Source organism: Labrus mixtus, chromosome 6 (genome assembly GCF_963584025.1).
Source record: "Labrus mixtus chromosome 6, fLabMix1.1, whole genome shotgun sequence".
Lineage (NCBI taxonomy): Eukaryota > Metazoa > Chordata > Actinopteri > Labriformes > Labridae > Labrus > Labrus mixtus.
The window spans coordinates 31,486,766-31,499,102 of NC_083617.1; positions in this window are offsets into that span (position 1 = coordinate 31,486,766).

Here is a 12,337-nt window from a genome sequence, read left to right on the forward strand (position 1 = left end):
GAAAATGTTCAACTTTTTTGAAGCTGAAATACTTCATGAAAATGTTCGACTTTGTTAAAGCTGAAATGCTGTCGTGAAAATTTTCAACTTTTTTGAAGCCCAAATACTTCATGAAAATGTTCGACTTTTTTAAAGCCGAAATCCTGTCGTGAAAATTTTCAACTTTTTTGAAGCCGAAATCTTTTCATGAAAATTTTCAACTTTTTAGAAGCTGAAATACTTCATGAAAATGTTCGACTTTTTTAAAGCCGAAATCGTGTCGTGAAAATTTTCAACTTTTTTGAAGCCGAAATCTTTTCATGAAAATTTTCAACTTTTTTGAAGCCGAAATCTTTTCATGAAAATTTTCAACTTTTTAGAAGCTGAAATACTTCATGAAAATGTTCGACTTTTTTAAAGCCGAAATCCTGTCGTGAAAATTTTCAACCTTTTTGAAGCCCAAATACTTCATGAAAATTTTCAACCTTTTTGAAGCCGAAATCCTGTCGTGAAAATTTGCAACCTTTTTGAAGCCCAAATACTTCATGAAAATGTTCGACTTTTTTAAAGCCGAAATCCTGTCGTGAAAATTTTCAACTTTTTTGAAGCCGAAATCTTTTCATGAAAATTTTCAACTTTTTTGAAGCCGAAATCTTTTCATGAAAATTTTCAACTTTTTTGAAGCTGAAATACTTCATGAAAATGTTTGACTTTTTTAAAGCCGAAATCCTGTCGTGAAAATTTTCAACTTTTTTGAAGCCCAAATACTTCATGAAAATGTTCAACTTTTTTGAAGCCAAAGTCTTTTCATGAAAATTTTCAACTTTTTTGAAGCTGAAATACTTCATGAAAATGTTCGACTTTGTTAAAGCTGAAATCCTGTCGTGAAAATTTTCAACTTTTTTGAAGTCCAAATACTTCATGAAAATGCTCAACTTTTTTGAAGCCGAAATACTTCATGAAAATTTTCAACTTTTTTGAAGCTGAAATACTTCATGAAAATGTTCGACTTTTTTAAAGCCGAAATCCTGTCGTGAAAATTTTCAACTTTTTTGAAGCTGAAATACTTCATGAAAATGTTCGACTTTTTTAAAGCCGAAATCCTGTCGTGAAAATTTTCAACTTTTTTGAAGCCCAAATACTTCATGAAAATGTTCAACTTTTTTGAAGCCAAAGTCTTTTCATGAAAATTTTCAACTTTTTTGAAGCTGAAATACTTCATGAAAATGTTCGACTTTGTTAAAGCTGAAATCCTGTCGTGAAAATTTTCAACTTTTTTGAAGCCCAAATACTTCATGAAAATGCTCAACTTTTTTGAAGCCGAAATACTTCATGAAAATGTTCGACTTTTTTAAAGCCGAAATCCTGTCGTGAAAATTTTCAACCTTTTTGAAGCCGAAATACTTCATGAAAATGTTCGACTTTTTTAAAGTCGAAATCCTGTCGTGAAAATATTCAACTTTTTTGAAGCCGAAATCTTTTCATGAAAATTTTCAACTTTTTAGAAGCTGAAATACTTCATGAAAATGTTCGACTTTTTTAAAGCCGAAATCCTGTCGTGAAAATTTTCAACTTTTTTGAAGCCCAAATACTTCATGAAAATGTTCAACTTTTTTGAAACCGAAATACTTCATGAAAATGTTTGACTTTTTTAAAGCCGAAATCCTGTCGTGAAAATTTTCAACCTTTTTGAAGCCCAAATACTTCATGAAAATTTTCAACCTTTTTGAAGCCGAAATCCTGTCGTGAAAATTTGCAACCTTTTTGAAGCCCAAATACTTCATGAAAATGTTCAACTTTTTTGAAGCCGAAATCTTTTCATGAAAATTTTCAACTTTTTAGAAGCTGAAATACTTCATGAAAATGTTCGACTTTTTTAAAGCCGAAATCCTGTCGTGAAAATTTTCAACCTTTTTGAAGCCGAAATACTTCATGAAAATGTTCGACTTTTTTAAAGTCGAAATCCTGTCGTGAAAATATTCAACTTTTTTGAAGCCGAAATCTTTTCATGAAAATTTTCAACTTTTTTGAAGCCGAAATCTTTTCATGAAAATTTTTTAACTTTTTAGAAGCTGAAATACTTCATGAAAATGTTCAACTTTTTTAAAGCCGAAATCCTGTCGTGAAAATTTTCAACTTTTTTGAAGCCGAAATCTTTTCATGAAAATTTTCAACTTTTTTGAAGATGAAATACTTCATGAAAATGTTCGACTTTTTTAAAGCCGAAATCCTGTCGTGAAAATTTTCAACTTTTTTGAAGCCCAAATACTTCATGAAAATGTTCAACTTTTTTGAAGCCGAAATACTTCATGAAAATGTTCGACTTTTTTAAAGCCGAAATCCTGTCGTGAAAATTTTCAACCTTTTTGAAGCCGAAATACTTCATGAAAATGTTCGACTTTTTTAAAGCCGAAATCCTATCGTGAAAATTTTCAACTTTTTTGAAGCCCAAATACTTCATGAAAATGTTCGACTTTTTTAAATCCGAAATCCTGTCGTGAAAATTTGCAACCTTTTTGAAGCCCAAATACTTCATGAAAATGTTCGACTTTTTTAAAGCCGAAATCCTGTCGTGAAAATTTTCAACTTTTTTGAAGCCGAAATCTTTTCATGAAAATTTTCAACTTTTTTGAAGCTGAAATACTTCATGAAAATGTTCGACTTTTTTAAAGCCGAAATCCTGTCGTGAAAATTTTCAACTTTTTTGAAGCCCAAATACTTCATGAAAATGTTCAACTTTTTTGAAGCTGAAATACTTCATGAAAATGTTCGACTTTGTTAAAGCTGAAATGCTGTCGTGAAAATTTTCAACTTTTTTGAAGCCCAAATACTTCATGAAAATGTTCGACTTTTTTAATGCCGAAATCCTGTCGTGAAAATTTTCAACTTTTTTGAAGCCGAAATCTTTTCATGAAAATTTTCAACTTTTTAGAAGCTGAAATACTTCATGAAAATGTTCGACTTTTTTAAAGCCGAAATCGTGTCGTGAAAATTTTCAACTTTTTTGAAGCCGAAATCTTTTCATGAAAATTTTCAACTTTTTTGAAGCCGAAATCTTTTCATGAAAATTTTCAACTTTTTAGAAGCTGAAATACTTCATGAAAATGTTCGACTTTTTTAAAGCCGAAATCCTGTCGTGAAAATTTTCAACCTTTTTGAAGCCCAAATACTTCATGAAAATTTTCAACCTTTTTGAAGCCGAAATCCTGTCGTGAAAATTTGCAACCTTTTTGAAGCCGAAATACTTCATGAAAATGTTCGACTTTTTTAAAGCCGAAATCCTGTCGTGAAAATTTTCAACTTTTTTGAAGCCGAAATCTTTTCATGAAAATTTTCAACTTTTTTGAAGCCGAAATCTTTTCATGAAAATTTTCAACTTTTTTGAAGCTGAAATACTTCATGAAAATGTTCGACTTTTTTAAAGCCGAAATCCTGTCGTGAAAATTTTCAACTTTTTTGAAGCCCAAATACTTCATGAAAATGTTCAACTTTTTTGAAGCCAAAGTCTTTTCATGAAAATTTTCAACTTTTTTGAAGCTGAAATACTTCATGAAAATGTTCGACTTTGTTAAAGCTGAAATCCTGTCGTGAAAATTTTCAACTTTTTTGAAGTCCAAATACTTCATGAAAATGCTCAACTTTTTTGAAGCCGAAATACTTCATGAAAATTTTCAACTTTTTTGAAGCTGAAATACTTCATGAAAATGTTCGACTTTTTTAAAGCCGAAATCCTGTCGTGAAAATTTTCAACTTTTTTTAAGCCCAAATACTTCATGAAAATGTTCAACTTTTTTGAAGCCAAAGTCTTTTCATGAAAATTTTCAACTTTTTTGAAGCTGAAATACTTCATGAAAATGTTCGACTTTTTTAAATCCGAAATCCTGTCGTGAAAATTTGCAACCTTTTTGAAGCCCAAATACTTCATGAAAATGTTCGACTTTTTTAAAGCCGAAATCCTGTCGTGAAAATTTTCAACTTTTTTGAAGCCGAAATCTTTTCATGAAAATTTTCAACTTTTTTGAAGCTGAAATACTTCATGAAAATGTTCGACTTTTTTAAAGCCGAAATCCTGTCGTGAAAATTTTCAACTTTTTTGAAGCCCAAATACTTCATGAAAATGTTCAACTTTTTTGAAGCTGAAATACTTCATGAAAATGTTCGACTTTGTTAAAGCTGAAATGCTGTCGTGAAAATTTTCAACTTTTTTGAAGCCCAAATACTTCATGAAAATGTTCGACTTTTTTAATGCCGAAATCCTGTCGTGAAAATTTTCAACTTTTTTGAAGCCGAAATCTTTTCATGAAAATTTTCAACTTTTTAGAAGCTGAAATACTTCATGAAAATGTTCGACTTTTTTAAAGCCGAAATCGTGTCGTGAAAATTTTCAACTTTTTTGAAGCCGAAATCTTTTCATGAAAATTTTCAACTTTTTTGAAGCCGAAATCTTTTCATGAAAATTTTCAACTTTTTAGAAGCTGAAATACTTCATGAAAATGTTCGACTTTTTTAAAGCCGAAATCCTGTCGTGAAAATTTTCAACCTTTTTGAAGCCCAAATACTTCATGAAAATTTTCAACCTTTTTGAAGCCGAAATCCTGTCGTGAAAATTTGCAACCTTTTTGAAGCCGAAATACTTCATGAAAATGTTCGACTTTTTTAAAGCCGAAATCCTGTCGTGAAAATTTTCAACTTTTTTGAAGCCGAAATCTTTTCATGAAAATTTTCAACTTTTTTGAAGCCGAAATCTTTTCATGAAAATTTTCAACTTTTTTGAAGCTGAAATACTTCATGAAAATGTTCGACTTTTTTAAAGCCGAAATCCTGTCGTGAAAATTTTCAACTTTTTTGAAGCCCAAATACTTCATGAAAATGTTCAACTTTTTTGAAGCCAAAGTCTTTTCATGAAAATTTTCAACTTTTTTGAAGCTGAAATACTTCATGAAAATGTTCGACTTTGTTAAAGCTGAAATCCTGTCGTGAAAATTTTCAACTTTTTTGAAGTCCAAATACTTCATGAAAATGCTCAACTTTTTTGAAGCCGAAATACTTCATGAAAATTTTCAACTTTTTTGAAGCTGAAATACTTCATGAAAATGTTCGACTTTTTTAAAGCCGAAATCCTGTCGTGAAAATTTTCAACTTTTTTTAAGCCCAAATACTTCATGAAAATGTTCAACTTTTTTGAAGCCAAAGTCTTTTCATGAAAATTTTCAACTTTTTTGAAGCTGAAATACTTCATGAAAATGTTCGACTTTGTTAAAGCTGAAATCCTGTCGTGAAAATTTTCAACTTTTTTGAAGTCCAAATACTTCATGAAAATGCTCAACTTTTTTGAAGCCGAAATACTTCATGAAAATGTTCGACTTTTTTAAAGCCGAAATCCTGTCGTGAAAATTTTCAACCTTTTTGAAGCCGAAATACTTCATGAAAATGTTCGACTTTTTTAAAGTCGAAATCCTGTCGTGAAAATATTCAACTTTTTTGAAGCCGAAATCTTTTCATGAAAATTTTCAACTTTTTAGAAGCTGAAATACTTCATGAAAATGTTCGACTTTTTTAAAGCCGAAATCCTGTCGTGAAAATTTTCAACTTTTTTGAAGCCGAAATCTTTTCATGAAAATTTTCAACTTTTTAGAAGCTGAAATACTTCATGAAAATGTTCGACTTTTTTAAAGCCGAAATCCTGTCGTGAAAATTTTCAACTTTTTTGAAGCCGAAATACTTCATGAAAATGTTCGACTTTTTTAAAGTCGAAATCCTGTCGTGAAAATTTTCAACTTTTTTGAAGCCGAAATCTTTTCATGAAAATTTTCAACTTTTTTGAAGCCGAAATCCTGTTGTGAAAATTTTCAACTTTTTAGAAGCTGAAATACTTCATGAAAATGTTCGACTTTTTTAAAGCCGAAATCCTGTCGTGAAAATTTTCAACTTTTTTGAAGCCCAAATACTTCATGAAAATGTTCAACTTTTTTGAAACCGAAATACTTCATGAAAATGTTTGACTTTTTTAAAGCCGAAATCCTGTCGTGAAAATTTTCAACCTTTTTGAAGCCCAAATACTTCATGAAAATTTTCAACCTTTTTGAAGCCGAAATCCTGTCGTGAAAATTTGCAACCTTTTTGAAGCCCAAATACTTCATGAAAATGTTCGACTTTTTTAAAGCCGAAATCTTTTCATGAAAATTTTCAACTTTTTTGAAGCTGAAATACTTCATGAAAATGTTCGACTTTTTTAAAGCCGAAATCCTGTCGTGAAAATTTTCAACTTTTTTGAAGCCCAAATACTTCATGAAAATGTTCAACTTTTTTGAAGCCAAAGTCTTTTCATGAAAATTTTCAACTTTTTTGAAGCTGAAATACTTCATGAAAATGTTCGACTTTGTTAAAGCTGAAATCCTGTCGTGAAAATTTTCAACTTTTTTGAAGCCCAAATACTTCATGAAAATGCTCAACTTTTTTGAAGCCGAAATACTTCATGAAAATATTCGACTTTTTTAAAGCCGAAATCCTGTCGTGAAAATTTTCAACCTTTTTGAAGCCGAAATACTTCATGAAAATGTTCGACTTTTTTAAAGTCGAAATCCTGTCGTGAAAATATTCAACTTTTTTGAAGCCGAAATCTTTTCATGAAAATTTTCAACTTTTTAGAAGCTGAAATACTTCATGAAAATGTTCGACTTTTTTAAAGCCGAAATCCTGTCGTGAAAATTTTCAACTTTTTTGAAGCCCAAATACTTCATGAAAATGTTCAACTTTTTTGAAACCGAAATACTTCATGAAAATGTTTGACTTTTTTAAAGCCGAAATCCTGTCGTGAAAATTTTCAACCTTTTTGAAGCCCAAATACTTCATGAAAATTTTCAACCTTTTTGAAGCCGAAATCCTGTCGTGAAAATTTGCAACCTTTTTGAAGCCCAAATACTTCATGAAAATGTTCAACTTTTTTGAAGCCGAAATCTTTTCATGAAAATTTTCAACTTTTTAGAAGCTGAAATACTTCATGAAAATGTTCGACTTTTTTAAAGCCGAAATCCTGTCGTGAAAATTTTCAACCTTTTTGAAGCCGAAATACTTCATGAAAATGTTCGACTTTTTTAAAGTCGAAATCCTGTCGTGAAAATATTCAACTTTTTTGAAGCCGAAATCTTTTCATGAAAATTTTCAACTTTTTTGAAGCCGAAATCTTTTCATGAAAATTTTTTAACTTTTTAGAAGCTGAAATACTTCATGAAAATGTTCAACTTTTTTAAAGCCGAAATCCTGTCGTGAAAATTTTCAACTTTTTTGAAGCCGAAATCTTTTCATGAAAATTTTCAACTTTTTTGAAGCTGAAATACTTCATGAAAATGTTCAACTTTTTTGAAGCTGAAATACTTCATGAAAATGTTCGACTTTTTTAAAGCCGAAATCCTGTCGTGAAAATTTTCAACTTTTTTGAAGCCCAAATACTTCATGAAAATGTTCAACTTTTTTGAAGCCGAAATACTTCATGAAAATGTTCGACTTTTTTAAAGCCGAAATCCTGTCGTGAAAATTTTCAACCTTTTTGAAGCCGAAATACTTCATGAAAATGTTCGACTTTTTTAAAGCCGAAATCCTATCGTGAAAATTTTCAACTTTTTTGAAGCCCAAATACTTCATGAAAATGTTCGACTTTTTTAAATCCGAAATCCTGTCGTGAAAATTTGCAACCTTTTTGAAGCCCAAATACTTCATGAAAATGTTCGACTTTTTTAAAGCCGAAATCCTGTCGTGAAAATTTTCAACTTTTTTGAAGCCGAAATCTTTTCATGAAAATGTTCAACTTTTTTGAAGCTGAAATACTTCATGAAAATGTTCGACTTTTTTAAAGCCGAAATCCTGTCGTGAAAATTTTCAACTTTTTTGAAGCCCAAATACTTCATGAAAATGTTCAACTTTTTTGAAGCTGAAATACTTCATGAAAATGTTCGACTTTGTTAAAGCTGAAATGCTGTCGTGAAAATTTTCAACTTTTTTGAAGCCCAAATACTTCATGAAAATGTTCGACTTTTTTAAAGCCGAAATCCTGTCGTGAAAATTTTCAACTTTTTTGAAGCCGAAATCTTTTCATGAAAATTTTCAACTTTTTTGAAGCTGAAATACTTCATGAAAATGTTCGACTTTTTTAAAGCCGAAATCCTGTCGTGAAAATGTTCAACTTTTTTGAAGCCGAAATACTTCATGAAAATGTTCGACTTTTTTAAAGCCGAAATCCTGTCGTGAAAATTTTCAACCTTTTTGAAGCCGAAATACTTCATGAAAATGTTCAACTTTTTTGAAGCCGAAATACTTCATGAAAATGTTCGACTTTTTTAAAGCCGAAATCCTGTCGTGAAAATTTTCAACTTTTTTGAAGCCGAAATCTTTTCATGAAAATTTTCAACTTTTTTGAAGTCGAAATCTTTTCATGAAAATTTTCAACTTTTTTGAAACCGAAATCTTTTCATGAAAATTTTCAACTTTTTAGAAGCTGAAATACTTCATGAAAATGTTCGACTTTTTTAAAGCCGAAATCCTGTCGTGAAAATTTTCAACTTTTTTGAAGCCGAAATCTTTTCATGAAAATTTTCAACTTTTTTGAAGCCGAAATCTTTTCATGAAAATTTTCAACTTTTTTGAAGCTGAAATACTTCATGAAAATGTTCGACTTTTTTAAAGCCGAAATCCTGTCGTGAAAATTTTCAACTTTTTTGAAGCTGAAATACTTCATGAAAATGTTCGACTTTTTTAAAGCCGAAATCCTGTCGTGAAAATGTTCAACTTTTTTGAAGCCGAAATACTTCATGAAAATGTTCGACTTTTTTAAAGCCGAAATCCTGTCGTGAAAATTTTCAACCTTTTTGAAGCCGAAATACTTCATGAAAATGTTCAACTTTTTTGAAGCCCAAATACTTCATGAAAATGTTCGACTTTTTTAAAGCCGAAATCCTGTCGTGAAAATTTTCAACTTTTTTGAAGCCGAAATCTTTTCATGAAAATTTTCAACTTTTTTGAAGTCGAAATCTTTTCATGAAAATTTTCAACTTTTTTGAAACCGAAATCTTTTCATGAAAATTTTCAACTTTTTAGAAGCTGAAATACTTCATGAAAATGTTCGACTTTTTTAAAGCCGAAATCCTGCCGTGAAAATTTTCAACTTTTTTGAAGCCGAAATCTTTTCATGAAAATTTTCAACTTTTTTGAAGCCGAAATCTTTTCATGAAAATTTTCAACTTTTTTGAAGCTGAAATACTTCATGAAAATGTTCGACTTTTTTAAAGCCGAAATCCTGTCGTGAAAATTTTCAACTTTTTTGAAGCCCAAATACTTCATGAAAATGTTCAACTTTTTTGAAGCCGAAATACTTCATGAAAATGTTCGACTTTTTTAAAGCCGAAATCCTGTCGTGAAAATTTTCAACTTTTTTGAAGCCGAAATCTTTTCATGAAAATTTTCAACTTTTTTGAAGCCGAAATCTTTTCATGAAAATTTTCAACTTTTTTGAAGCTGAAATACTTCATGAAAATGTTCGACTTTTTTAAAGCCGAAATCCTGTCGTGAAAATTTTCAACTTTTTTGAAGCCCAAATACTTCATGAAAATGTTCAACTTTTTTGAAGCCAAAGTCTTTTCATGAAAATTTTCAACTTTTTTGAAGCTGAAATACTTCATGAAAATGTTCGACTTTGTTAAAGCTGAAATCCTGTCGTGAAAATTTTCAACTTTTTTGAAGTCCAAATACTTCATGAAAATGCTCAACTTTTTTGAAGCCGAAATACTTCATGAAAATTTTCAACTTTTTTGAAGCTGAAATACTTCATGAAAATGTTCGACTTTTTTAAAGCCGAAATCCTGTCGTGAAAATTTTCAACTTTTTTTAAGCCCAAATACTTCATGAAAATGTTCAACTTTTTTGAAGCCAAAGTCTTTTCATGAAAATTTTCAACTTTTTTGAAGCTGAAATACTTCATGAAAATGTTCGACTTTGTTAAAGCTGAAATCCTGTCGTGAAAATTTTCAACTTTTTTGAAGTCCAAATACTTCATGAAAATGCTCAACTTTTTTGAAGCCGAAATACTTCATGAAAATGTTCGACTTTTTTAAAGCCGAAATCCTGTCGTGAAAATTTTCAACCTTTTTGAAGCCGAAATACTTCATGAAAATGTTCGACTTTTTTAAAGTCGAAATCCTGTCGTGAAAATTTTCAACTTTTTTGAAGCCGAAATCTTTTCATGAAAATTTTCAACTTTTTAGAAGCTGAAATACTTCATGAAAATGTTCGACTTTTTTAAAGCCGAAATCCTGTCGTGAAAATTTTCAACTTTTTTGAAGCCGAAATACTTCATGAAAATGTTCGACTTTTTTAAAGTCGAAATCCTGTCGTGAAAATTTTCAACTTTTTTGAAGCCCAAATACTTCATGAAAATGTTCGACTTTTTTAAAGCCGAAATCCTGTCGTGAAAATTTTCAACCTTTTTGAAGCCCAAATACTTCATGAAAATTTTCAACCTTTTTGAAGCCGAAATCCTGTCGTGAAAATTTGCAACCTTTTTGAAGCCCAAATACTTCATGAAAATGTTCGACTTTTTTAAAGCCGAAATCTTTTCATGAAAATTTTCAACTTTTTTGAAGCTGAAATACTTCATGAAAATGTTCGACTTTTTTAAAGCCGAAATCCTGTCGTGAAAATTTTCAACTTTTTTGAAGCCCAAATACTTCATGAAAATGTTCAACTTTTTTGAAGCCAAAGTCTTTTCATGAAAATTTTCAACTTTTTTGAAGCTGAAATACTTCATGAAAATGTTCGACTTTGTTAAAGCTGAAATCCTGTCGTGAAAATTTTCAACTTTTTTGAAGCCCAAATACTTCATGAAAATGCTCAACTTTTTTGAAGCCGAAATACTTCATGAAAATATTCGACTTTTTTAAAGCCGAAATCCTGTCGTGAAAATTTTCAACCTTTTTGAAGCCGAAATACTTCATGAAAATGTTCGACTTTTTTAAAGTCGAAATCCTGTCGTGAAAATATTCAACTTTTTTGAAGCCGAAATCTTTTCATGAAAATTTTCAACTTTTTAGAAGCTGAAATACTTCATGAAAATGTTCGACTTTTTTAAAGCCGAAATCCTGTCGTGAAAATTTTCAACTTTTTTGAAGCCCAAATACTTCATGAAAATGTTCAACTTTTTTGAAACCGAAATACTTCATGAAAATGTTTGACTTTTTTAAAGCCGAAATCCTGTCGTGAAAATTTTCAACCTTTTTGAAGCCCAAATACTTCATGAAAATTTTCAACCTTTTTGAAGCCGAAATCCTGTCGTGAAAATTTGCAACCTTTTTGAAGCCCAAATACTTCATGAAAATGTTCAACTTTTTTGAAGCCGAAATCTTTTCATGAAAATTTTCAACTTTTTAGAAGCTGAAATACTTCATGAAAATGTTCGACTTTTTTAAAGCCGAAATCCTGTCGTGAAAATTTTCAACCTTTTTGAAGCCGAAATACTTCATGAAAATGTTCGACTTTTTTAAAGTCGAAATCCTGTCGTGAAAATATTCAACTTTTTTGAAGCCGAAATCTTTTCATGAAAATTTTCAACTTTTTTGAAGCCGAAATCTTTTCATGAAAATTTTTTAACTTTTTAGAAGCTGAAATACTTCATGAAAATGCTCAACTTTTTTAAAGCCGAAATCCTGTCGTGAAAATTTTCAACTTTTTTGAAGCCGAAATCTTTTCATGAAAATTTTCAACTTTTTTGAAGCTGAAATACTTCATGAAAATGTTCAACTTTTTTGAAGCTGAAATACTTCATGAAAATGTTCGACTTTTTTAAAGCCGAAATCCTGTCGTGAAAATTTTCAACTTTTTTGAAGCCCAAATACTTCATGAAAATGTTCAACTTTTTTGAAGCCGAAATACTTCATGAAAATGTTCGACTTTTTTAAAGCCGAAATCCTGTCGTGAAAATTTTCAACCTTTTTGAAGCCGAAATACTTCATGAAAATGTTCGACTTTTTTAAAGCCGAAATCCTATCGTGAAAATTTTCAACTTTTTTGAAGCCCAAATACTTCATGAAAATGTTCGACTTTTTTAAATCCGAAATCCTGTCGTGAAAATTTGCAACCTTTTTGAAGCCCAAATACTTCATGAAAATGTTCGACTTTTTTAAAGCCGAAATCCTGTCGTGAAAATTTTCAACTTTTTTGAAGCCGAAATCTTTTCATGAAAATTTTCAACTTTTTTGAAGCTGAAATACTTCATGAAAATGTTCGACTTTTTTAAAGCCGAAATCCTGTCGTGAAAATTTTCAACTTTTTTGAAGCCCAAATACTTCATGAAAATGTTCAACTTTTTTGAAGC